The sequence below is a fragment of the Sus scrofa genome, chromosome 16 (genome assembly GCF_054392235.1).
Source record: "Sus scrofa isolate SSC_HxYL_T2T_F1_AM1 chromosome 16, Sscrofa_HxYL_maternal_Yorkshire_Landrace_v2.0, whole genome shotgun sequence".
NCBI lineage: Eukaryota > Metazoa > Chordata > Mammalia > Artiodactyla > Suidae > Sus > Sus scrofa.
Window position 1 is genome coordinate 60,032,009 of NC_139398.1, and position 27,937 is coordinate 60,059,945.

Sequence of the window (27,937 nt, forward strand, 5' to 3'; positions counted from 1 at the left end):
CTAAGATGGGAGGGAGGATTCATTTGCTTTTCCTGGCCTAGATTTCCTCAGATAGAACTCCAGTCCCTTGTCCTCTAGCAGGTAGCCCTCTGCTCAGCCACACTTGTCGAGTCTTGAAGTGATGCATGCAAGAGGCTTGCCCTGCTGGAACTTCTCCTCTAGGAGACTGCTGATTTTGGCATTCTTTTTCTTTTCTTTTCTTTCTTTCTTTCTTTTTTTTTTTTTTTTTTTGTCTTATTGCCATTTCTTGAACCACTCCCACGGCATATGGAGGTTCCCAGGCCAGGGGTCCAATCAGAACTGTAGCTGCTGGCCTACACCAGAGTCATAGCAATGTGGAATCCGAGCCACATCTGCAGCCTACACCACAGGTCATGGCAACGCTGGATCCTTAACCCACTGAGCAAGGCCAGGGACCGAACCTGCAACATCATGGTTCCTACTCGGATTCATTAACCACTGAGCCTCGATGGGAACTCCTGACATTCTTTTTTCTTTCATCATATTTCTTTTGAATTTTCTTTGATTATGCTTTTTTAAAAAGCTCTTTTCTTTGATTATGCTTTTTTTAAAAGCTCGTCCTCCTCAGGAGTCAGCTAGGCCCCTTCTTGCAGCCCATGAGCAGTGCATAGTGGGGCTCGTACCACTGACCCCTGTCGGTAAGGGGTGCTGTCAGTGAGCACGATGCAGTTCTTCACCAGGGTCTTGGTCTTGGTACAGACCGGTTTGTTGTTGGAGGCATTGTACACAACCTCAATAATCCTCGTCTCGTGTGTGCAACACTTGGAGCCCCAGGAGAAGTTCTCCACATCCAGCCTCAAGGCCCTGGTACTTCTTGTTGCCTCTCCACACACGGACTGTGTATATGCGGCTGGGGCCAATCTTGGTGTTGGCAGCAAGGCGTCCCAGCTCATATGTCCAATTCTTGTGGTAGGGCTTTCTCCTGTCCCCGGTCTTGTGGCACTTGTGCCACTTGTCCCAAGAGATGCCTATGTGTGAGAGCAGAGGGGCCCAGGGGCCCACATGGGTGGCCACATGCTCAGCTCTCCACGGTTGGATCCCCCACTGTGTAGTGGAGAGGTCACAGCATTTCTGAGGTGTCATCCAGAAAGCTGTACATGGTTTTTTTCTTTTCTTTTTTTCTTTTTTTTTTTTTTTTTTCATTTCTTGGACTGCTCCCGGGGGCACAGGGGAGCAGGCTAGGGGTCGAATTGGAGCTGTAGCCACTGGCCTATGCCACAGCCACAGCCACTCAGGATCCAAGCTGTGTCTGCAACCTACACCACAGTTCACGGCAATACTGGATCCTTAACCCATTGAGCAAGGCCAGGGATTGAACCTGCAACCTCATGGTTCCCAGTCGGATTCGTTAACCACTGAGCTACAACGGGAACTCCAGAAAGCTGTATATTTTAATTTTTCTTGTTTTTGCTTTTTAGGGCTGCACTTGTGGCATATGGAGGTTCCCAGGCTAGGGGTCCAATCAGAGCTACAGCTGTTAGCCTATGCCACGGGCACAGGAATGCCAAATATGAGCCCAGTCTGTGACCTACACCACAGTTCAGGGCAACGCGGGATCCTTAACCCACTGAGCAAGGCCAGGGATCGAACCCGAAACTTCATGGTTCCTAGTCGGATTTGTTTCTGCTGCACCACAATGGGAACTCCTAAAAGCTGTACATTTTAATGAACGTAACTTCATGAGCTTGGAGATGAACATACCCAGTGAAACCATTACCACAATCTATGCCGCAAACATATTCCTTGTTTTTATTGTCACATGGCTTTTTCTGCATTTGTTGAGATAAGCATGTAGTTTTAATCCATTATTCTTTTAGTAAGATGTGTTACCTTGATTGCTTATTAGATGTTAAACTAACCTTTCACTCAGATTAAAACCCCTGTGGTCATGGTGTATAATCCTTTTTATATGTTATTGGATTCAGGTTCTTAGTATTTTGCTGAAGATTTTTGCATTTAAATTCATAAAAGATATTGGTTTTTGGTTTCTCTTGTGATGTCTTTGTCTAGTTTTAGTATCAGGGTAAGACTGGCCCCATAAAATGAATTGGGGAGGATTCCTTCCTTTGCAAACTTTTGGAAGAATTTGTGAAAATTGATGCTGATTTTTTAAACAGTTGGTAGAATTTAAGCTGTCTGTTCCTCCACTTTACTGTGTGGGTTTTTTTGGATTATGAATTCAATCTCTTTTCTGTTATATGTCTATTCCTCTTAGTTGTTTTATTATTATTATTATTTTTTTTAATAGTTATTTCCCCAATAGAATTTTTTTTCTACTGTACAGCACAGTGGCCCAGTTACACATACATGTACACATTTTATTTTGGGCCATTATCATACTTCATCATAAGTGACTAGACATAGTTCCCAGTGCTACACAGAAGGATCTCCTTGCTAATCCATTCCAAAGGGAATAGTTTGTATCTATTAACCCCAAGCTCCCCAACCACCCCACTCCCTCCCCTTCCCCCTTGGCAACCACAAGTCTATCCTACAAATCCATGATTTTCTTTTCTGAGGAAAGGTTCATTTGTGCCTTATATTAGATTCCAGATATAAGTGATATCATATGGTATTTGTCTTTCTTTTTCTGACTTTATTTCACTCAGTGTGAGAGTCTCTAGTTCCATCCATGTTGCTGCAAATGGCATTATGTTGTTCTTTTTGATGGCTGAGTAGTATTCCATTGTGTAGATATACCACATCTTCCTAATCCATCTCTTAGTTGTTTTTTGTTGTTGTTTGTTTTTTGTTTTTTGGCTGCACTCATGGCATTTGGAAGTTCCTGGGCCAAGAATTGAACCAACACCACAGCCGAGACCTGAGCCACAGCAGTGACAACGCCAGATCCTTAACTTGCTGAGCCGCCAGGGAACTCCAGGCCTATTGCTTCCTGAATCAGTTTCAGTAGTTTGTATTTTTATAGGAGTTTGTCCATTTCATCTAGGTTATGCAAATTTTTTCCATGCAGGTGTTCATTGTGTTTGTTTTTAATCATTTCATTTTTGTAAGGTCAGTATTTATGCTCCTTGTTACAGCCCTGATTTTAGTAACTTGAGCTTCTTACTGGTTTTTTTTTTTTTTTGGTTTAGCTAAATGTTTATCAGTTTTGTTGACCTTTTCAAAGAAACAACTTTTGGTTTTGTTTGGTTTCTTTATTGTCTTTCTATTTAATTAATTTCTGCCTCAATATTCATATTTCCTTCCTAATTCTTGCTTTAGGTTTGGTTTGCCATTCTTTTTTAGTTTCTTAAGGTGGAAGGTTAAGTTTTTCAAGATTAAAAATATGTTTAACATGGAGTTCCCGTTGTGGCACAGTGGTTAACGAATCCGACTAGGAACCATGAGGTTGCAGGTTCGGTCCCTACCCTTGCTCAGTGGGTTAAGGATCCAGCGTTGCCGTGAGCTGTGGTGTAGGTTGCAGACGCGGCTCGGATCCCGCGTTGCTGTGGCTCTAGCGTAGGCCAGTGGCTACAGCTCCGATTGGACCCCTAGCCTGGGAATCTCCATATGCCGCAGGAGCGGCCCAAGAAATAGCAAAAAGACCAAAAAAAAAAAATGTTTAACATAGCCACATACTGCTATAAATTTCTCTCTAAGCACTGCTTTAGCTCCATTTCGGAAGTTTTAATATGCTGTGTTTTTATTTTCAGTCATATTAAAATATTTTCTAATTTCCTTTGTGGTAATTTCTTTTTTGACTTACTGATTCTTTAATAATGTATTGTTTAATTTCCACACTTGTGAATTCCCCAAATTTCCCTGTGTCATTGACTTCTAATTTTATTCCATTGTGATTGGAGAACATTTTATGTCTATTTTCAATCTTGTAAAATTATTGAGGCTCATTTTATGGCTTAGTATATGGTCTATTCTAGAGATGGTTCCATGTATACTGTAGGAGATTATGTATTTGCTGTTGTTGGGTAAAGTGTTATGTTAGATCTGGTTGTTTTATGTTGTTGTGTGTTACTTTGTAAAGTTAACTTTTATAACCTTGTATTTATTACATAATTAAAATTAGATAAAAACTCTCAACAAAATACTGTGAGGGAAGCCATAAAGACTTTAATTATTTCTACCTGATGGGAGTAAGGATAGCTTTTGCCCTTATTCTATTTTTATGTATTTTCCAAGTTTCTTGTGATAAGCACATACTATTTAATAATGATAACATAAAGTTAAACTTTATTTATTTATTTTTGCTTTTGAGGGCCGCACCTGTGGCGCATGGAAGACCCCAGTCTAGGGATCAGACTGGAGCTGCAGCTGCTGGCCTACACCACAGCCACGGCAACACGGGATCCGAGTCATGTCTGCAAACTATACTGCAGCTCAAGGCAATGCCAGAGCCTCAACCCACTGAATGGGCCAGGAATCGAACCCACATCCTCATGGATGTGAGTCGGGTTTGCTACCACTGACACCTAAAGTTTAAAAAATCGAAGTGGAAGAATACAACTGCAAAGGTTTCCTGGAGGAGGTGATGAAATTTTGGTAAGATTGATTTACATGCGTTTCTTACCACAGATCATTGTACACACATCAGTTCTGCTGTAGCTGTTTGTTGGATCGGAAATGACGGTCACGGTGATTTGAATTTCCATCTGTCCAAATATTAAGTATAAATATAAGCCATTGACTGGTTGCCTTGGCTTTGCCACATTAAACCTGTGGACTTAGGGCAGCTCATAAATGTAAGTTCTCAGAAAAAAGACTTCAGAATTGAAATCCTCCTTCTTTCTTTATTTGACATGAATCTCCTAGTATCTGTCAATGGCTTTTTTGCTATTGTCAGTAAGATTGCCTGTGTTTGGATTTGGCAGCTCTATACTTAATATTTTTTATTTTATCCTAGAAAAAGCTTTTTTTAAAAAATTATTATTTTTTAAATGGCTGCACCAGAGGCATATGGAAGTTCCCAGGTGAGGGGTAGAATCAGAGCTGGAGCTGAGGCCTGTGCCACAGCCACAGCAACGCTGGATCTGAGCTGCATCTGTGACCCACACCACAGCTACACCAACACTGGATCCTTAACCCACTGAGAGAAGCCAGGGATTGAACTCTGATCCTTATGGGGCAATATTGGGTCCTTAATGCACTGAACCACAATGGGAACTTCTAGAAGAATCTTAATTAACTAAAGTTTTGTTGGCTATGTTTGCTACTCGTTCAACCTATTAAGTCCTTTTAAATTCCTGGTGTATGAAATAATTATGTGTAATTGTGATTAAATTAGAGAGCAACAAAGATATTTGTGTACATCCACATTTTTTTTTGTCTTTTTTTTTTTTTTTTTGGTCTTTTTGCCTTTTCTAGGGCCACACTCGCAGCATATGGAGGTTCCCAGGCTAGGGGTCTAATCGGAGCTGTAGCTGCAGGCCTACGCCAGAGCCACAGCAACGCAGGATCCGAGCCGTGTCTGCAACCTACACCACAGCTCACGGCAACACTGGATCCTTAACCCACTGAGCAAGGGTAGGGACCAAACCTGCAACCTCATGGTTCCTAGTCAGATTCATTAACCACTGCGCCACGATGGGAACTCCGTGTACATCCACATTTGATCCAAAAGTGTTTGCAGTGGCATCTAGAATTGTTTCTGAAAGTTGTTTTTTGTTTTGTTTTCATCATTCACAGTACCTAGCACAATGCAAACCCATAAATAGATAACTAAAATGTTAAAAAATATTTGCAGTGGCTTGAAGAGTATAGAGTTATTTCCTTTAACTTTCAAGAACTACTTTAATATAAATTTTGGAATGCTTAGAGTATGGCACTGCAGTGATTTCTAAGCATTTTATACTTGCTCCCAAGCAGGGTATTTGTGTGGAATCAGCATTTCTTATAATAGGATAGGCTTGTAAATTGCGGTGCCATCTGCAAATAGACTAATAACATGTGAGGCAATGCCAGTTTTTATGCCTTATAATTTGGGATGATTCTCATCACAACTGTGGCTGGTTCTATTGTGAAAGCAAAAGGAATGAGTAGATTACAGTGTCATTTCCCTCTAGATTGCAGTCTAGACAACAAAGTTTATTTTGGGGCAAGCTTCAGCTTTCTTACACAGAGAAATAATAACCTAAAATACATTTCTTCCAAATCACATTTTCTTTCTATTTCTGAAGAAATATTCCCTCCAGGGAGCTTCTAATGCATGAACACATTCCTGCAATTTATGGTAGGGAATTCAATTAAAATTTCCTCTCTCTGTGTCTGCCAAATTCCTGTTCTGAATAAATCTCCTGTGTTTGGGAATGATAGGAGCCTATAAAACTGTTTTTGTTGCATCTCTATTGAGTTAGGACAAGAGCACAAATTAGGAATTTTCCTATTTGCTAAGATGATAATTCAAGTATACATAAAAATTGATGGGATTCCATCTTGTTTTATTCTCTTGCTGCTTTTAAGGTTTTCAGTAATTTTCCCTAGTTTTTTCCTATGACCAGACACTGAGGGTCAAGTGAGAGTTTAGGAATTTAATGAATTTCAGACAATTGTTATATGCTTATGGAAGATAAAGTAACAATTTTTTCCCCTCCCAATTCTCATGGTATCTTTTTTTATTTATGTAGGATGATTATGCATGAATAAAAGTGTGTGTGTGTATAGTATGTATTTTTTTTTTTTTTTGTCTTTTTGCTATTTCTTGGGCCGCTCCCGCGGCATATGGAGGTTCCCAGGCTAGGGGTCCAATCGGAGCTGTAGCCACTGGCCTACGCTAGAGCCACAGCAACGCGGGATCCGAGCTGCGTCTGCAACCTACACCACAGCTCACGGCAACGCCGGGTCGTTAACCCACTGAGCAAGGCAGGGACTGAACCCGCAACCTCATGGTTCCTAGTCGGATTCGTTAACCACTGCGCCACGATGGGAACTCCATAGTATGTATGTTAATTGAAAACATTTACCCTTCTGTTTTATTCTTTTTCTTGTCTTTTTTTTTTTTTTTTTTTTTTTTTTTTTTTTTTATGGCCCCATGAGTGGCATATGGAGGTTCCCAAGGCAGGGGTTGAATTGGAGCTGTAGTGCCGGCCTATGCCACAGCCACAGCAACGCAAGATCCAAGGCGCTTCTGTGACCTACACCACAGCTCACAGCAACGGCAGATCCTTAACCCACTGAGCAAGGCCGGGGATAAACCCACATCCTCATGGACACTAGTTGGGTTTGTTAACTGCTGAGTCATGATGGGAATTCCTCTGTTTTAGTCTTTATTTTATCTCTGAAAATGTATTGTTGGAATTTTATTTTATTTATTTTTTTGCTGTACCTGTGCATGCCAAAGTTCCCAGGCCAGGCATAGAAACCGCTCCACAGCAGGACCCAAGCCACAGCAGTGACAACACCAGATCCTTAACCCACTGAGCCACCAGGGGAACTCCAAACATTGGAATTTCTTTTTTTTCAGTTGTTAATCCGGGAGTTTCAGAATATCCTCAGGGCTGCTGTGGAACAAAAGAACTGATAGGTGTCTCCCTGAAATTTTAAGGTCAAATGTTTAAATATAAGGGCTGGAGGAGACATGAGGGCAGAATAATCATCTGATGTACCTTTAAACCAGTATTCTGTTTTTTCCCTTAGAGAAAATTCTGTGTAATTTGATTTTTTTTTTTTTTTTTTTTTTTTTTTTTGCTTTTTAGGGCCGAATTTGAGGCATAGGGAAGTTCCTAGGCTAGAAGTTGAATTGGAGCTGCAGCTGCCAGCCTACACCACAGCTCACGGCAGCACCGGATCCTTAACCCACTGAGCAAAGGCCAGGAATGGAACCCAAATCCTCATGGATGCTAGTTGGGTTCATTGCCGCTGAGCCACAATGCGAAATCCCTGTGTAATTTGATTAAAAAAAAATCTTATTGGGGTATAGTTGATGTACAGTGTTGTATTAGCTTCAGGTTTATAGGCTTTTTGGTTTTTTTTTTTTTTTTTGTCTTTTTACCATTTCTTGGGCTGCTCCCGCGGCATATGGAGTTTCCCAGGCTAGGGGTCTAATCAGAGCTGTAGCCACCGGCCTACGCCAGAGCCACAGCAACTCGGGATCCAAGCCGCGTCTGCAACCTACATCATAGCTCACAGCAATGCCGGATCCCTAACCCACTGAGCAAGGCCAGGGATCGAACCCGAAACCTCATGGTTCCTAGTTGGATTCGTTAACCACTGAGCCACGACGGGCACTCCCAGGTTTACAGTTATACATGTCAACATACCCATTTTTTGCCCATATAGGTTATTACAGATCCTTGAGTACACCTCCCTGTGCTATACAGTAGGTCCTTGTTAGTTACCTATTTTATATATAGTAGTGTGTATTCAAATGAGTGTTCTCGAAATATTCGATCTGAAGTTCTTTAGAGCAGGGTTTAGAGCAAGGCTGAGCACTCCGTGGGGGAAGAACACTTGGATCCACTTGTGTATTTAGCTCTGGCCCTGGACTTGCACCTTACACTCATAACAAAGATCTTGTGATGAACTAGATTAGCCTCTTTTGTTCTTTAATGGAGTAAGGAATAGAGAATATGAAAACTTATGTAATCACCATACTGAGTAAAAAAATTTTCATGTTTGGTTATATCTTCTTCATATCTTCTCCTTTTCTCTCTTTTTTTAAAGAAATGGAATAAAATATTACACATAAAGGTGAAGGCCTGTATATTCTTGTCTCCCCAGAGGCAGTGTTGTCATAAATTTGGTTGTGAATCTAGTCCATATATATACATACACACACACACACACACACATATATATATATATATACATTTTTTTTTTTTTTTGGCTTTTCTAGGGCCGCTCCCATGGCATATGGAAGTTCCCAGGCTAGGGGTCTAATTGGAGCTGTAGCTGCCAGCAATACACCACAGCTTGCAGCAACACCAGCTCCTGGATCCACTGAGTGAGGCCAGGGATGAAACCCATCCTCACAGACACTATGCCAGGTTCTTAACTTGCTGAGCCACAATTGGAACTCCTTAAATTGTCTTCTTTCAGGTAATTTTATCATCCTACTTCAGGGTCCTTCTCCCAAATCCAAAAGCTTATCAAAATCATCCCTTCAGATTAGACACTGTTCTCTATCTAAAATAAAGATTTCATAAATTCAGTTTTTCCCATTTCATTGCAGTTTCCGTAATGTTTAAGTGCTTGTTCACTGGTTTCCTGGAGAGCTACCCAGCTAACCCACCCTTGAATCTTCCTCTGCCAGTCTCTGAAGCCCATCATTAGAATATTGTTTCCATATCCAGCTAAAAAACTAATTTCTGTATTAGGGAAAAGCTTTCATTTAATTTATAAAAATTCTTAGAACATTTAGGTAAGAGGATTCTACGTAAAGTCAATGCTTAGCTTAATCGAAAAAGAACAAAAATTATCATCATAGGAGTTCTCATTGTGGCATAGTGGAAACAAATCCGACTAGGAACCATAAGGTTTCAGGTTTGATCCCTGGCCTTGCTCAGTGAGTTAAGGATCTGGCGTTGCCCTGAGCTGTGGTGTAGTTTGCAGATGCAGCTCGGATCTGGTGTTGCTGTGGCTCTGGCGTAGGCTGGCAGCTGTAGTTCTGATTCGACCCCTAGCCTGGAAACCTCTATATGCTGTGAGTGTGGCCCTAAAAAGCAAAAGACAAAAAGAAAAAAAGAAAAAAAAAGAAAATTATTTTCATAGACTGAAATAGCTTTGCATCCTAGAGAAAAAATGCTATTTTAAAAAAATTTCAGATATTCATTTTCTTTCTTTGTTTCTTTCTCCCTTTCTTCCTTTCTTTCTTTGGCTGCACATGTAGCATAGGGAAGTTCCCAGGGTAGGGGTTGAATTGAAGCTGCAGCTGCCGGCCTACACCACAGCCACAGCAACACTGGATCCGAATCACATCTTTGAACTACACCACAGCTTACGGCAACGCTGGGTTCTTAACCCACTGAACGAGGCCAGAAATCAAATCTGCGTCCTCATGCATACTAGTCAGATTCATAACCCACTGAGCCACAACAGGAACTTGATCAGATATTCATTTTTATTAAGCATAAAACCATATATCAGACCTAAATTAAAAAAAAAATTCATCTTGGAGTTCTGTGACGCCTCAGCAGGTTAAAGATCTGGCATTGCCACTGCTGTGACTCGGGTCACTGCTCTGGCTTGGGTTCAGTCCCTGGCCAAGAACTTTGGCATGCCACAGGTGAGGCCAAAAAAAAATTAATATTTATGTAGTTACAGCATAAGTTAGACATTTAGGGAATGGTAAAATAACACAATGAAATATTTTTATATTTAAATATATGTTTATGTATTGAAAAATTTTAAATTATAGTTGATTTATAGTGTTGTGGCAATTTTTGCTCTACAACAGTGACCCAGTCATATTCGTATATGTATATTCATTTTCTTATATTATCTTCCATCAAGGTCTATCCCAAGATATTGGATATAGTTCCCTGTGCTATAAAGTAGGACTTCATTGGTTATCCATTCTAAATATAATAGTTTGCATCTACTAACCCACAAATCCCAGTCCATCCCACTCCTTCCCCTCTCCCCCTTAGCAACCACAAATCTGTTCTCTGTGTCTGTGAGTCTGTGTCTGTTTTGTAGATAGGTTCATTTGTGCCATATTTTTAGATTCTGCCTATAAATGATATTATATGGTATTTGTCTTTCTCTTTTGGGTTTATTTCACTCATATGATAATCTCTAGTTGCATCCATCTTGCTGCAAATGGCATTGTTTCATTCTTTTTCATGGCTGAGTAATATTCCATTGTATATATGTACCACATCTTCTTTATACATTCCTTTGTTGATGGACATTTAGATTGTTTTCATGTCTTGGCTATTGTGAACAGTGCTGCAATGAACATAAGGGTGCATGTATCTTTTTGAATTATAGTTTTGTCCAGGTGTATGCCCAAGAGTGGGATTGCTAGATCATATGGTAGTTCTATATTTAGTTTTCTGAGGAACCTCTATACTGTTTTCCATAGTGGTTGTATCAATTTACATTCCCATCAACAGTGTAGCAAGGTTCGTTTTCTCCATACCCTCTACAGCATTTGTTATTTGTAGACTTATTATGGCCATTCTGACAGGTGTCAGGTGGTACTTCACTGCAGTTTTGATTTATATTTCTCTAATTATGTGATGTTGAGCATTTTTTCTTGTGCCTACTGGCCATCCATATGTCTTTGGAGAAATATTTATTTAGGTCTTCTTCCCATTTTTGATTGGGTTGTTTGTTTTTTTGCTGTTGAGTTGTATGAGTTGTTGTATATTTTGGAGATTATGTCCTTGTCAGTTGCATAATTTGAAACCATTTTCTCTCATTCCATAAGTTGTCTTTATTTTTTTTAAGATTTAAATTGCTGTGCAAAACTTGTAAGTTTGATTAGGTCACATTTTTTTATTTAAAAAATTTTTTTTTGATTATAGTTGATTTACAATATTCTGTCAACTTCTGCTCTGCAGCAGAGTGACCCATTTGTTTATTTTTGTTTTTATTTCTATTGCTTTTGGAGGCTGATCTAAGAAGACATTTGTATGGTTTATATCAGAGAATGTTTTGCCTATGTTCTCTTCTAGGAGTTTCATGGTGTTATGTCTTAAAGCCGTTTTTTTTTTTTTTTTTTTTTTTAGGGCCATACCCATGGCATATGGAGGCTCCCAGGCTAGGGGTCAAATTGGAACTGTAGCTGCTGGCCTATGCCACAGCCACAGCAATGCCGTATCCAAGCCATGTCTGTGACCTGCACCACAGCTCACGGCAATGCTGGATCCTTAACTCATCTGTAACAAGGCCAGGGATCGAACCTGTGTCCTCATGGATGCTAGTCAGATTCATTTCTGCTGAGCCATGAAGGAAACTCCTTAAAGCCATTTTGAGTTTATTTTTGTGCATGGTGTGAGGGTGTATTCTAGTTTCATTGATTTACATGCAGCTGCCCAGGTTTCCCAGCACCACTTGCTGAAGAGACTATCGTCTTTCTGTTTTATATTCTTGCCTCTTTTGTAAAAGATCAATTGACCATAGGTATCTGGGTTTATTTCTGGGCTCTCTATTCTGTTCCATTTACTGGTATGTCAGTTTTCGTGCCAATACCACACTGTCTTGATTACTGTAGATTTGTAATATTTGTTTAATATATATTTAATGTAGATTTAATATATATTTAATGTAGATTATATTTAATATAGAAATATGTTTATATATTCAGTACATTTTGTGCTGTACAGTGCAACTGGAATTACATAAAGCATCCTATGTTTGTAATTTATTGTAATTGCTGTGAATGTGGGAGAATTGAAAATAAAATTGCATAGAAAGTAAATAATTATATTTTCTCTTTGGCTGGAAGCAGGTAAAGCTTCCTGTGGCTGCCATCTCAACAGTCCCCACAGTGTGGCAGCAGCAGCCTGCTCAACTCCCTGTCAGGGGCAGCCTGCAGCATGGCAGCCTTTCCTTTCCTAGGAGCCAGAAAGCTGTAATTATGTGGATTCTGAGTTGGAAGGAAGGATGGTTATTTAGAGTAAGCCCCTCAAAATATTGCTAATATAGTATTGTGTGATCATAGTAGTATTGATGCATGTATCACGAGGGGTTTTCTCCTCCTAATTTCTTTTTCGTTCCCAAATAGACACATTCTCCCATCTGTGTGGGCAACTGTGCGTATACAAGTAATCATTTTCTATCAAAGCCACTATGGTATGAGCCAAGATATTGTCAAATACTAAACAAACACAATATGAGCAGCATAGCCCCTCAGAGATGCTGTAAACTACCACTTAGGAAAAAGAAGAAGTGTCATTTTCTTTGAGAATGCTTTCTTATTCATGGCAGCAGCATCACTTCCTGAGACCATGTGATCCCGAAAGAATTTACGATTTCTCAAATGGCTATGGGGCTGTCCGATTCACCTGATATCCGCATTATCACCTGCTGATGCTCAGAAACGGTTAAGATGTAGGCTCTTTCCACCTTGTGCTCATAACTCAAGTCAGATTTTAAATGGCTTGTGCTTCCATAAATAATTGCGGAATCAGGCCTGGCATTAGGGACTTTGAGCAAACACTCAGGGAGTTCCCATCGTGGTTAACAAATCCGACTGGGAACCATGAGGTTGCGGGTTCGATCCCTGGCCTTGCTCAGTGGGTTAAGGATCCGGTGTTGAGCTGTGGTGTGGGCTGCAGATGTGGCTCGGATCCCGCATTGCTGTGGCTCTGGCTTAGGCCGGCACCTACAGCTCTGATTAGACCCCTAGCCTGGGAACCTCCATATGCCGCGGGAGTGGCCCAAGAAATGGCAAAAAGACCAAGAAAAAAAAACAAAACCCCTCAGATCTGCTTTAGGAGCCCTTTGCTCATACATTGCCCCATATAGTGGTTCATAATCATCGCAATCCCAAATATTAGCAACTGCTTAGGGTCCTTCTGGAGAGATGAGGGTATTAATTGGGTTTAATTTAGTAACCAACTTCCAGTTGAGTTTGTCCAGCCCTAGGGGCACGGTGGAGTGTGCCAGGTGTGTGGCAAAGCATAGGACATCTCCTCGAAGGGTCATGTTTGCTCCTTGAGAACTATAAAACATGGCTGTTAAGCTCTTAAGTAGATCTGGAATAAAATGCAACATTCACCTAAGTCATTTTTTTCATTTTTATTTAAAATTTTTTTCTAATTTTGCTACATTCGTTGTTTGTTCATCTAAGTCTTAAGATAAAACATGCCTCTTCAATGATATTTCCTTCTTGCAACGGACGGTTTCACGGTGCCTCCTCCAGATATCCTGGGCCATGTTTTTCTGTCTTCTCTCTGAGGAATAAATAGTAAATAGACACAGAGAGTAGAAAATTTGAGAAGCACTAACCAGTTAGCTTGGATTTAGTCAACGTTAACACCTGCCTGTTATCTATTGTAGAGATAATAGTGGCCATGGAACATTGAGGAGTGAGTTTCAGTTGGCAGGTTGTTGTCTAGCAGGATCAGATTGTTTTTTGGTGGGGGGGCTCCCAGGGATGGAGTTCCCAGGCCAGGGATCAGATATGAGCTGCAGTTGTGACCTATGCTGCAGCTATGGCAAACGCCAGGTCCTTTCACCCACGGTGCCCCAGCGGGGACTGACCTGCATCCTGGTGCTGCAGAGATGCTGCTGATCCCGTTGTGCCATGTCACAGCGGGAACTCCGATGATGGGATCTCACATGGTTCTAATCAGGTGCCACATATGGAGTCTGGAGAGGAGCGGTATGACATCAGAGCACTGACAGCTGGTGAGCATCAAATGAATCATATATTTCTCAATTTGCTCTTAAAATGACTGGGGCGCCCCTTGGCCTCTGGGTTTCTACTTCAGATTTTTTTCTTTAGTTCAATTACTTCTCTAATTAAATTACTGCCCAACTGCAGAAGAAGCCAGACCATCTTACACGTGGGTACTCAGCACCTGGACTCCTCCATTCAGGATCCTACTCATTAGGACTCTCTTGCTCAAGTCCCATCCTCTGGGATCAGAGGTCATTTAAATACTCTGGTCCATATTCTGAAGCCTTCCAAGCCTCCCACCTGAGCTCCTCATTTTGGCCCCCTGGGCCCTTCATGACCTGGTTCCTGGCTGCTCTTAATTTCCCAGCAGTCTCCAGACACTCATGCTGATCCAGCTACACCAGCATCCGTGCTGTTCCCCAAACCTTTCAAGCCATTCCTACCTCCTGGCCTCTGCCTCGCTGTTACTTCTAGGAACACCAGGCTGGTGGACATCAGTTTGCGTTCTTGCTCACGTGACGTCACGCCGTGTCACCGAGTCATGTCATCCAAGCGCTAATGTTCTTTGGCGAGATTCTGCCTCATCGCCCTTTCTGACATCGGCCCTGCCACTCCCTATCCCCTTGCTTTGATTTGCTTGTCACTGCTGCCACGTAATTTAGTTATCCATTCACCTGTTTCCTGTGTGCTTTATCCTTTACCCGCACCAGACAATGGGGCGGGTGATTGTCTTGTTCAACACGGCATCACCAGAACCACAGTAGTGCCTGGTTTATGGTCAGCACTGAAAATAGGTTTGTTGCATGAGAGATTGAGCTCTGTCATTTTACAGATCCCAGTAAGGGAAGTCCGATCAAGTGCATGAGGTCAGGGGCTAGTGAGTAGCAGAAGCTGGGGCTTCACCCCTCGATTGCTCTCACCAGGCTGACCATGTCCACCTCTGAGCGTGGCAGTCCCTGTTATCTGTACCTTGTCATCTCACACCTGGCTGCATCCTGCCTTGTCTTACTCTTGAGTTGCTTCGGGTGTGGGTCATGTTTCCCTTAACTAGATTATAAGCGCCTGGAGGGCAGGTTTGGTAACCTTTCTTTGGTATCTACAGTGCCTAGCCCTGTGCCAGGAACCCAAAAGGTGGTTAATGAATGCTTATTACATTCCTACTTTAGGAGTTCCCATCGTGGCGCAGTGGTTGACGAATCTGGCTAGGAACCATGAGGTTGCGGGTTTGATCCCTGGCCTTGCTCAGTGGGTTGAGGATCTGGCATTGCTGTGAGCTGTGGTGTAGGTCACAGATTTGGCTCAGATCCCGCGTTGCTGTGGCTCTGGTGTAGGCTGGTGGCTACAGCTCCGATTGGACCCCTAGCCTGGGAACCTCCATATGCCTCGGGAGCGGCCCAAGAAATGGCAAAAAGACAAAAAGACAAAAAAAAAAAAAAAAAAAAGAAAAATCCTACATTAAAAAAAGTAATGCTATCTGGGAAAAAAAGCATGACATCTGTATATTGAAGCTGGTGGGTGGTTTCTAGAGTCAGAAGTCCTGAAAGCTTTCTAAAGATGGTCTCCCTGGGAGTTCCCATCGTGGCTCAGCAGAAATGAATCCGACTAGTACCCATGAGGAAGCAGGTTTCATCCCTGGCCTCACTCAGTGGGTTGAGGATCCGGTGTTGTGGCTGTGGGGTAGGCTGGCAGCTGTAGCTCTGATTCGACCCCTAGCCTGGGAACTTCCATATGTCGCAGGTGTGGCCCTAAAAAGCAAAAAACAAACAAAACAAACCAAGCAAACAAAAAAAAACTTTCCCTACTGCTGACCCAACCAGACCTCATCATTCTATATGTTTTGGAACGAGTGAAAGACAAGATTATCTCCCTTGCATTTTCATATCAAAAAGAAATATTTGCTTTAGCAGGATCTGGCAAACGAAGGGTCCCCAAAGACCACAGAGCAGTTGCCAGCACTACATGTTAGAAACGGCTGGCTAGTTTTATTACCAGTTAATAGCATTTGTATTTGTGTTTTTGCAAATAACCATGAGAAATCAATGGTCAGGCATGGATGGTGTGAGAAAATGACGGTCAGGGTCCTAGGAAACTGGCCGGGGAGGAGGACTCCAATTCAGTAAGTGCATCGAGTGTGTGAACATGAAGCGGAAGGAATGATACTGAGCACGTGCTGTTCAAGAAGAAGTAGGATTGGGTGCTCAGTGCTAATGCACCTCCTCCTCTCCCCACCACACACACAAGGCTTTGGGGAGCCCCTTCTTTATTTACGGAGAATTATTCATTCTGCAAATGGAAGGAATGGCTATGTTTTCAGCAATGCCTGTGGAAATCCCAAGTCCTAGGTCTCTGAGAGACACTTTAAGTGAGCGATTAAGAGAAATGAAAATGTAGGAGTTTGAATCCTGCATCTACTATTTACTTGCCCTAAGATCCTGGGCAAGTTATTTAAGCTCTCTCTAAGCCTGTTTGTTTGTTTTGGCTGCATCTGAAGCACATGGAAGTTCCTGGGCCAGGGATTGAACCTGCGCCACAGCTGCAGCAATGCCAGATCCTTAACCCGCTGCACCACATGGGAACTTCCCTAAGCCTGTTTTCATATCTATTAAGTGGAAACAAAAATGGTACCAATTGATCAGGTGGTTGTTGAGATTAAGTAAGGAGCTATAGGTGAAGTGCTTATCTGGCAAGGAGAAAAGGCTCAATGCATTTTATTTTTTACTTATTTACTTTTTTGTCTTTTAGGGCTGCATCCACAGCAGATGGAGGTTTCCAGGTTAGGGACTGAATTGGAGCTGTAGCTGCTAACCTATGCCATAGCCACGCCAGATCCAAGCTGCGTTTGTGAAGTACACCACAGCTCACTGCAACGCCGGATCCTTCACCCATTGAGCGAGGCCAGGGATTGAACCTGCGTCCTCATGGATGCTGGTCAGATTCGTTTCCACTGAGCCACAATGGCAACTCCTCAATGTATTTTAAATAAATAAATATATACCTTTGAGCAAAGAAGGGAGGCCCCAGCCCAACCAATGACATTCCTGTCTTCAGAACTGCCCTGCTTATGCCCTCCAGAGGAATGAGCCAGAATTCTTTGGGATATGAATTCCCTCCTTGGTCAGCAAACCTGAAGATTTCTTTTTCTTAGTCATTTCAGGCTGTATGCTGGTTGAAGGCTGAGGTATTTGGCTTTATGGTGCATATGGAGCTAGATACAAACTGCTGAAGCTACCTACCCAGGCCAGGAAGCCACCTGCTCTCACCAAAGCCTTGAAAATGAAAGTGGCCACAAGGACAAGTGTGGCCATCTTTTCTTTCCGTAGGGAGGGCAGACCCCAAACTGAGCCTTAGCGTGAGATCCTGGGAATGGAGGTGAATTCAGGCTTGCGGTTTTGTAGTGAGCTGGGAGTCCACCTCTCTGAAGGCAGAGTCCATGCCTGATTTCTTTGTGTAAAGTATCTTCTTTAAGTGGATGTATTCAAGGATATACATTTGGGCAGAGAGGTCTATCCTCTTGGAAGACTGGGTGTGTTGACAGGAGTGGAGCCAAGCACTGGCCCGCTGAAAATAAATATGCTGCCTCTCATCTCTGGGTACCTCTGTTGGGTGACAAGCTCTTAAGGAAACAAAGGAAGTGGTGGCAAAGCAGGCACTGTCCCTGACGGGGACTGCAAGTGGCTGTGACTGGTCCCATCTGCTCTTCTTAATGCAAATATTTAACAGGATATTGAAAACACAGAAGTTACTGTGCAATTACCAGGTCCCCCCACCCGGCCCCCCTCCAATTTCATTTCTAAGAAGGAGGTGGAGGGGGTTCCTCGAGTGACGCGGCTGTTTTTTCAGTTCTTGAGGCTGCCAGGAGATGGCGCCAGGGCTTGGTTCTTAAGGGACCCTTGGCGCACGAAGGAAAAGGAAACGCTGAGTGTAGCTCCAGTCTTTGCTTTTGGGTGAAACTATTTCTCAGGATATCGAAACAGAAATCCTGGGCTTGGCATTCCTCGGGTTAAATTCTCTCCTCTTTTCATCTAAGAATTGAGTTTCTTATATGGTGCCCTGTGTTATCACTTAGCCATTCTCTTAGAGGCTCACACGCTTCTGGTATTGTCTTGGAGAGGGATTTTGAATGAATAAGGTTGGAACTTTCTAGCATGATGGATGGAAAAAATAGTAGAGATTACATTTTTGGGGGAAATAGTAGGTGTTTTGGATTATGCTATTTTTTTTTTTTTTCTTTTCAGACCCTCTTCCCTATCAGTTCAGAAACCAAGAGAGTTAATGCCAGAGATTCCAGCACTTTCTACCAGGAAGTGTTTACACTTCAGGGCTGATTTGCTACCAAGATTAATATAAAAATAACCACCACAACACATAAACTGCCTTCTGTGCTGGCTTCTTGCATCGCAGAGCTATGCTAAGCATGTGACACTCATCATCTCACTTGATTTTCTCAGTAATCTTCTGGGATATGTGCTTTAGGAGCCCCCTTTTCAGGCCAGAAAACTGAAGCTTAGGTTCAATAATTTGCCCAAGGTCATTTGACTAGTAAAGAGGAGAGCAGCGTCTGAGACCCAGGAAATCAGCCCCCAGGTCCGAGTGGTTGCCTACTGTGCCCACTGTGCCCACTGAAATGGTGACTGTGGGGAACAACTGGGTGCCCTGCAGACAGTGCTCAGTGGTCCCAGGTGGCTCCCTGTGCTGAGGGCACCCAGGTTTGGAGAGGCGGGAGTCACTAAAGTCTCTGGGGATTCAGCACTCTACTTCATCCTGCGGCTTCTCACAAAGAATATGTGTGTGTGTGTGTGTCTTTTTAGGGCCTCACCTGTGGCATACGGAGGTTCCCAGGCTAGGGGTTGAATCAGAGCTGCAGCTGCCATCCCACGCCACAGCTCATGGCAACTCGGGATCCTTAACCCACTGAGACAGAACAGAACCCGAATCCTCATGGATACGAGTCGGGTTCTCAACCCACTGAGCCACAGCGGGAACTCCAGAATTCATATCTTGAGATTTACCATCTGAGCTCTGCTTCCCCCCTTCTTCCTCTTGATTGTTACTTCTAGGCACCTTTCTCTTTCTGGAATTTGCCAACCCCGTTTCTACCTCAGGGCCTTTACACCTGCTGTCCCTCTGCCTCAGGTCCTCCTTGTCCATGACTTTGTTTCATTCCATTTGTTGCACTTGTGATGATCTCTAATTATCTTCTTAATTGGTTGGCTGGTTGGGGACCTGGTATAGTGTGTGTCCCCTTATCAGAACATAAGCTCTATGAGGCAGGGATCCTTCTGTAATCCTAGAACCTAGAATGTTCCAGATATAGAGGAAGTGCTTAGTAAATAGTTATTGAATGAACATAGTAGGAGGATGTGATAAAAATGGTAGGAGTTATGGTGTCACCTGCCATGAAGCTGGCAGTACAAGTGGAGAGTCCAGGCTGACACAAAACAACCAGTGATTAATCCATGGCAAAGCTGGAGGCAGCCTGGAATGGAGGTTAAAAAAATGCCTCTGAGGGAGTTCCCATGTGGCTCAGCATGTTAAGAACCTGACATAGTCTCTGGGAGGATGCAAGTTCAGTCCCTGGATTTGCTCAGTGAGTTAAGAATCCGGCATTGCAGCAAGGTGTGGTGTAGGTCGCAGATGCGGCTCGGATCTGGCGTTGCTGTGGCTGTGGTATAGTCAGTTTAACCCCTGGCTTAGGAACTTCCATGTGCTGCAGGTGTGGCTCTAAAAAAAACAAACAAAAAAAAGATGCTGGGGCTTGAGGTTAATTTTACTTTATTTTTAAATTTTCACAAGAGTTTTGAAATAGCTTTTTGATGTATGGTTGATTTCCAATGTTGTGATAATTTCTGCTGTACAACAAAGTGATTCAGTTATACATGTATACACATCCATTCTCTTCTGGATTCTTTTCCCACATAGACCATCATAGAATATTGGGTAGAGTTCGTTATGCAATACAGCAGGTCCCCATTAGCCAATCATTCCATATACCTCAGTGTGCATATGTCAAATGCCCAGTGCATCCCTTCCCCCGCACCCACCTGTCCCCTTTGGTAGCCAAAGTCTTTCAAAGTCTGTGAGTCCGTTTCTGTTCGGCAAATAAATTTATATCCTTTTTTTAGATTCCATGTATAAGTGATATCATATGATGTTTGTCTTTCACTGTGTCTAACTTCACTTAGTATGATAATCTCTAGGTCCATCCGGGTTGCTGAAAATGGCTTTATTTCATTCTTTTTAATGGCTGAGTAATATTCCAGTGTGTATATGTACCACATCTTCTTGATCCAGTCCTCTGTGGACATTCAGGTTACTTCCATGTCTTGGTTATTGTAAATAGTGCTGCAATGAACATTGGTGTGCATGGATCTTTTCAAATTATGGTTTTCTTGGGATAGATGCCCTGGAGTGGGATTGCTGGATCATGTGGTAGTTCTATTGTTAGTTTTTTGAGGAACTTCCATACTGTTTTCCAGAGTGGTTGCATCAATTTTACATTTCCACCAACACTGTAGGAGGGTTCCCTTTTCTCCGTACCTGCTCCAGCATTTATTGTTTGTAGACATTTTGATGATGGCCATTCTGGCTGGTGTAAGATGGTACCTCATAGTAGTTTTGATTTGCATTTCTCTGGTAATTAGTGATGTTGAGCATCTTTTCAAGTGCTTTTTGGCCATCTATATGTCTACTTAGGTCTTCTGCCCATTTTTTTTTTTTAATTGGCTTTTTTTTTTTTTTTTTTTTTGTCTTTTTGCCTTTTCTAGGGCCTGTTCCGGTGGCATATGGAGGTTCCCAGGCTAAGGGTCCAATTGGATCTGTAGCTGCCAGACTACACCAGAGCCACAGCAACGTCTTTGACCTACACCACAGCTCACGGCAATGCTGGATCCTTAACCCACTGGGCAAGGCCAGGGATCGAACCCGAAACCTCATGGTTCCCAGTCGGATTCGTTAACCACTGCGCCACGATGGGGACTCTAGGTTGTTTGTTTTTTTTTGATATTGAGCTGTAGGAGGTGTTTGTATATTTTGGAGATTAATCCCCTGTCAATCGCTTCATTTGCAAATATTTTCTCCCATTCTGTGGGTTGCCTTTTTGTTTTGTTTATATAGTTTCCTTTGCTGTGCAAAAAATTTTAAGTTTAATTAGGTCCCATTTGCTTATTTTTGTCTTTATTGTCATTGCTCTAGTAGGTGGATCTGAGAAGATACTGCTGCGGTTTATGTCAGAGAGTATCCTGCCTGTGTTTTCCTCTAAGAGTTTTCTCGTATCCGGTCTTAGATTTAGATCTTTAAACCATTTTGAGTTTATTTTTCTGTGTGGTGTTAGAGTGTTCCAATTTCATTCTTTTACATGTGGCTGTGCAGTTTTCCCTGCACCACTTATTGAAGAGGCTGTCCTTTCTCCAATGTATATTCTTGCTTCTTCTTTTGTCATAGATTAGTTGACCATAGGTGTGTGGGTTTATTTCTGGACTTTCTATCCTGTTCCATTGATCTACATTTCTATTTTTATGCCAGTGCCAGACTGCCTGGATTTATTTTATTTTATTTTATTTTATTTTATTTTATTTTACTTTATTTTATTTTTGCCTTTTCTAGGGCCGCTCCCGCAGCATATGGAGTTCCCAGGTTAGGGGTCTAATCGAAGCTGTAGCCACCGGCCTACACCAGAGCCACAGCAACGCGGGATCCGAGCCAAGTCTGCAACCTCCACCACAGCTCACGGCAACGCTGGATCCTTAACCCACTGAGCAAGGCCAGGGATCGAAACCACAACCACATGGTTCCTAGTCAGATTCGTTAACCACTGCGCCACGACGGGAACTCCAACTGCCTGGATTTAAAGCCTGACTTGTCCTCACTAGCTGTGCGACCTTGGCCAAGTGATTTCACTCTTTAGTGCTTTATTTTCCTCATTAGTAAGTTGAAGATGAATAATCATAATAATAACAATACCTCAAGGAGTTATAATGAGGGTTAAATGAGTGAATATACGTGGTTTGCTTAGAATAGTGCCTGGCACGCAGTGCTCTACAGATGTTTGCTAAAAAAATAAAAGCATAATCAAATAAAAATCTGTGGCTTTAGAAATTTGGCAACATGCAAATGCACGTGTCGGCAAAGGCCCTGCTGCTGGAAGAGGCTGGTCTGAGGTTGAGGGTGATAGTGGGGCCTGCGGGGATGCTTGTGTTTGCTCTGGTCACTGATTCCTATGTAGGTGATTCCTTGAGAGATATTTGTTGAGTATGAGCAAAAAATGGTTGATAAACCATCTCTCCCACCCCTCCATCGCTCTGCAAACACTCAAGGAGTTCAGTATGTAGAGCAGCCTCTTGGGGGGAGAACATTATTATTGTGTGGATTTAACACAGGCAACAATGCTCTAAAAAAAACACTGTACGATCTCTTCCCCCCTCTAGCCAAGGCCTTTCTTTTCCTGGTTGAGGTACAGGCTCTGGGGTAAATTCTACCTAGGAGAAATGTAGCTTCCTCACTCTCCTCTCAATTAAAGTCAACCAATGTGCACTGAACACGAACTTTGTGCGAGGCCAGCATGCAGAGTGTCAGGACGAGAAGGTAAGAAAAAGGGCCTCCCTGAAAATATGAGCATCCAGAAGAAGTTTCCCGTTAAAGTGATCCACACAGGGAACTCCACCCAATATTCTTTGATAATCTGTGTGAGAAGAAAAAATCTGAAAGTGAATGGATGTGTGTATGCATAGCCGAATCGCTTTGTTGGACAGCAGAAATTATCATGACATTGTAAATCAACTATATTTTAATACGACTTTAAAAAATGAAAAGAAAAAAAAAAGTGGTCCAGAGCCTGCACTGGGGTGTATAGGGAACAAAGGGGGCACCAAAGTGGGAGCAGAGAGAGGAAAAGACAGAAGCCATAGTCACAGGTCTGGACTTCATGGCACAGAATAAAGTGAGCTCCCAGGCCCCAAGTGGCCATGGCTCAGAGAAAGAGAATGAGAGAGAGAGAGACAGAGAGAGAGGGAGAGAAAAGCATATAGTAATAGCAACCACACTGAACACAAAACAAGATGCTCATTTTTGTATCAGAGGAGGGTGCATTTTGGAGAAAAGCCTTGTGCCTTTTCAACAGGGTGGGAGATGAATGGAAAGAAGCCCCCTCTCAGATATAAAGAGCACATCAAGGCTTCTCTGTTGATCGAAGGGAAATGATTACAGTGACACCACAAGCCGAATCAATGAACCCCCGCCACCGAAATCCAGGTCTGATTTATGAAATCTTGCCCTTTCCCAACACATGGCCTCGGGACATAGTGGCCAATAATAACATTTAATTAAAACACATAAAACAGAAGCGGCAGGGACAGCACATGTCCAAGTCAATAAAATGCTAATTTCTAAACATTGCGCTTGCCTGGGGTCTGGGGGGTCAGCAGCAAGGAATTCCACAACGAAGAGCCTTTGTGAAAGGAAGCAGTCTTGCTTTTCCCGTAGCTGGAGGCCGAGACCTTGGAGACTCCATCTCAGAACCCTCACTCTCCAGAAGAGACACTGAGGCCCAGAGAATGGGTTGTTTCATAATATGGTTAGGAGTAGGGCAACACTCTGAGTTTCAGACTGGTGTGCTGCATTCCCGGGCCACTCTTTCTGTGAGGCCCAGAGTCATTGGCAGGAGTGTGCCCCCCACCACAGGATATCGCCCCCCCGCCCCATGCTTAGGCTGATGGAACAGTCCACCCACCAGTGGCACAGGTGCCTCCAACTCTTCTCACAACACATGGCATCTTCCGTGCCCGACTGCATCTCAACAAAGGTTTTTAATTGGCAACCTGCTGTGTGACAGTTCTAAGTAGAATTGCTTCTTTGTGCCCGCAGGTCCCCTTCCTACCTCTTGGAATTGGCTCACAACCTGCTCTCCTCCTGAGATGCCTTCTTAGAGGGCAAGGAGGTCTCTCCTGACCTTGACGGAGTGGCAAATGAAGCACATTCTCTTAATCCACTTAGAACATAATATAATCCTGCAATAAATAAAATTTTCTTTTCTATCCAGATAAGATCACTTGGGTTAGAAACCTGAGTGGGTTGTGTGGGGTTAGGATTACGTGGAGTTTCCATCAGTTCCCAGATCTTGGTCTGAAATTTGGGCAGAGAGTTCTAGAAACTCTCACTTTTTCAAGAATTTGCTTGGCATGGATGTCACTGCCTAAAATGGAAAGTGGGAGATGCCTCACGTCTTGATTGCATGGGTACACTTTGATTGCCCAGTCTTATCAAGTAGCAGCAGTGAAGAACAGTATTTGGGGCTGCAGAAATGTGGGACTGAGGCAGTCATGGAAATCTGGGCTCTAGGATGGATGATTTCTCTCAGTACCAGATTCTCTCTGAAAATGCCAACCTTACTGTTGCTCCCAGGCCAAAGAATAGGTATTCCTCCAGTGCCCTGTGTTCTTCTGGTAATCTGGGTCTCTACTAAATGCTTACTGAGTTCAGCTATTGAGTAGAGGGTGTTTCTGTGCAGGCAACCTTACAACATGGGCAAATAGACACCAGATAGCTGGTGGAGTGGTGACGATGGAAAACTGGGAAATGCTTGGCAAATCCTTCCTAAGTCAGGGGTTCCCCTAAATGTTCTAAATAAAAGGGGCCTCGGCGTCCTGATCTGGTTCTAAGCAGGCAGCTGGGGAGCTGTTTTGCAGCAGAGCTTGCATAATAATTCAAACTCTCACTTATTGGAAACTCACTTATTGGAAACTTACTTACATGTCATGGGCATGATTCATTTGATCCTCAAAACAATCCTCTGGCAAATATTCTATTATTAATCTCGCTGTTCTTATTTCCATTTGAGACACTGAAACTTGTCCAAGGTCACAGATAAGTGGTGAAGAAAGGATGCCAATTAATGTAGCCTTGCTCCAGAACCTATGCACCTGACCACTATACCATCTGCCTTTCAGTCGCAAGCATATCCATCACTCAGATGATATATTTGTTTAGGGAGGCTGATGGAGATTATGGGCACGAGAAAGTTCTCCCACTCAAGCTACTTGTATGGAGGCTATTTACTCTGGAGAGGTTTTTTTGTTTTTGTTTTTGTTTTTTTTTTTGTCTTTTTGCCTTTTCTAGGACCGCTTCTGCAGCATATGGAAGTTTCCAGGCTAGGGGTCTAATCGAAGCTGTAGCCACCAGCCTACTCCAGAGCCACAGCAACTCGGGATATGAGCCGCATCTGCAACCTCCACCACAGCTCACGGCAACGCCGGATCCTTAACCCACTGAACAAGCCTGGGGATTGTACCCGCAGCCTCATGTTCCTAGTTGGATTTGTGAACCACTGAGCCATGGCGGGAATTCCTCTCTGGAGAATTTTATAGCTGAAAACAGGATGAATCCCAAGCAGTTCTGCAGGTAAACTGAGAAACTGCTGGAGCGATTGGTGATGAAGACAGGGAGAACTCAGTAACTAAATTCCATTGCCTAGAAATGAGCTAAGAGCACAGACACTGTCCACCAAAGAGATGGAAGCTGGCTGGCAGGGAACCTGGTGGTAGAGGAAAGCATGAGAATGGGTTTATATGGTGGTGGTGGTGGTGTTTCTCCTATTATGTAAATAACTCGTTTTCTGTGTCTTTGTCACAAAGGAAGACGGACAAAGTATTTTGAGGTGACCACGCAGATACCTTGTTCAGGAGCAATGGAAAGGCCAGTGAAGCTTGCTCCTGTCATTCCTTGAATAATTTACCAGCGTGGAGAGAATATTTATGGCTAGTGCTGGAGAGACGTCACCGATGGCTGAAAAAGTAATCAGCTAAACAGCTTTTGTTATCAGTATAAGTAGAGGACCTGGAACTACAGATAAGCTTTAAGAGGGTAACGTCAAGTTTGGAGATTCATGTGTTTCATTCTATTCAAGTTCAAGGGGAGAATCCCCTTTGGATTCATCAGTCATTGAAAAGAGATGATTGGGGAGAAAAATACTTAAGTATACATATCTGCCCAAATGTTTTAACTATTAAAGTGGTACATGCTTAAAACCTTTATAAAAATGAAATTCCTTCATTTATTTTACAAATAGTTATTTAAAAAGTATCTGCTATATGCCAGGGATGGTTTAGGCACTTGGGATTTCACAGGGAGTAAAACAGACAAAATCAGCTGCCCTTGAGGAGCTTCCATGTCAGCAGGGGAGGCAGAGAGTAGATGTTGCAATTGAGTAAAGGACACAACTGTTGTGTTAGAAGTTGATTAAGTGCTATGGGAAGCAATCAGAACAGGGAAAGGAGGAAAGGGAGTTGGGGCAGCGCAAGGGGCAAAGTTCTCGTGAGAAAGGATGGTTGGAACAGGCTGCCCTGGGCCGAGAGTCAAAGGAGGTGAGGGAGTGAGCTTCGGGGACCTGGATGAGTAGGATGGTTCAGGCAGAGGCAGCGGCCAGTGCCGACGTCCCCCGTGCCTAGGAGAGAGTGCATAAGGGAGAACATAGATAGCGGTGAGGTTAGAGCAGTCAGGGGGACCAGGTCATGAGTGAAACGAGGGGCCACTGGATGGTTCTGATCAGAAGCGCGAGATAACCTGACTTGGTCTGTATTCTAACAGGTTTACTCGAGCAGCTGTGTAAGGGATAGATGGTGAGGGGCACAGGTAAAAGCAGGGAGACCAAAGCGGAGGCTCGTATGGTAACCCAGGTGAGAGAGGATGGGGAAGCAACAGAGATGGTGAGACTTGCAAAGATTCTGAATATTCTCGGAGTGATGGCCGATGGACCGGATGGGGGGATATGCGGGAAAAAGGAGAGAGAGATGACTCTGGGCGTTTGGGCTTGAGCAATCAGAACGGATCTGCCTTCCCCTGTGATGGGGATGACCACGTAGAGCAGAGTGTCCGGGGCCTGGCAGTCATCTAGTTTTGTGAAACACACAGGTGAGGCTGAGTCATGGGCAGTTGGGAATATGGATCTGAGTTCAAGAGCGACGCTGGGCTGGGTTACTGGGTACCACATTGAATCTTTTTATCTAACAACGTTTGTTTCTCCCTGTGTTGAAGATTTCTTTTACATGCTTGCTTTGATTTCTGTCGCATATATAGAACAGCCTGGTTCTAAAAGCCTGCTTCCACCCTGATGCGGGTTGGGTGAGCCTGCGTGCACACAAGGCCCAAATAGGCTCATCCTCTGGACCTAAGTCTGAAGGGTTCATCTGTAGAGTGTTCCTCCAAATTTCCTTCTTCTCCACCACTTCTCTGTTCTTGCTCCTGCCAAGTTTCTGACTATCTAAAGGGAACCCTTAAGCACTAGCTGTGATTCATTGTAGGTTTCTGCCCAAGGTCATCTCTATTTCTGGGAATTGTAAACAGGAGATGCACTATTTAAAGTTTGGTACCAGGCCATTTTTAAGGATTTTGATGCTGAGTGGCCAAAAAACAACACAAAACCCCCATGCCCACAGCTTTTAAGAAAGGCCTTGGTAGAAGCTGGAAGTTGACCGCCTTCTTTGCCAACACTGGCCAGCACTATGAAAATGGTTTCCCGTCTCGTGTCAACACTGACGTGGTTGTTTGGTCGCAGACATCTTGTCCCAGGGCTGTTTGGATGCCCACTAACAGCAGATGGAAAAAGGACACAGCAGTTCCACTTCTGTGAGTTCATTCTGCAGATACACTTGCGCGGGTGCCAGATGAATTGTGTTCAAGCTTATT

The 27,937-nt window shown here is 43.1% G+C and overlaps 1 long non-coding RNA gene, 1 other non-coding gene and 1 pseudogene across 3 annotated transcripts in view; 1 reads left to right on the forward strand and 2 right to left on the reverse strand.

Annotated features, from left to right (window-relative positions):
* On the reverse strand, positions 1 to 27,810 carry LOC100626617 (small ribosomal subunit protein eS8-like; annotated as a pseudogene).
* Positions 1 to 27,937, forward strand: part of LOC110257309 (uncharacterized) — a 407,691-nt gene that overhangs the window by 97,699 nt on the left and 282,055 nt on the right. The window lies entirely within an intron of this gene.
* On the reverse strand, positions 1,033 to 1,112 carry LOC146395600 (small nucleolar RNA SNORD55/SNORD39). Its single transcript, XR_014831633.1, has one exon. It is a non-coding gene; the product is annotated as a small nucleolar RNA SNORD55/SNORD39 (small nucleolar RNA).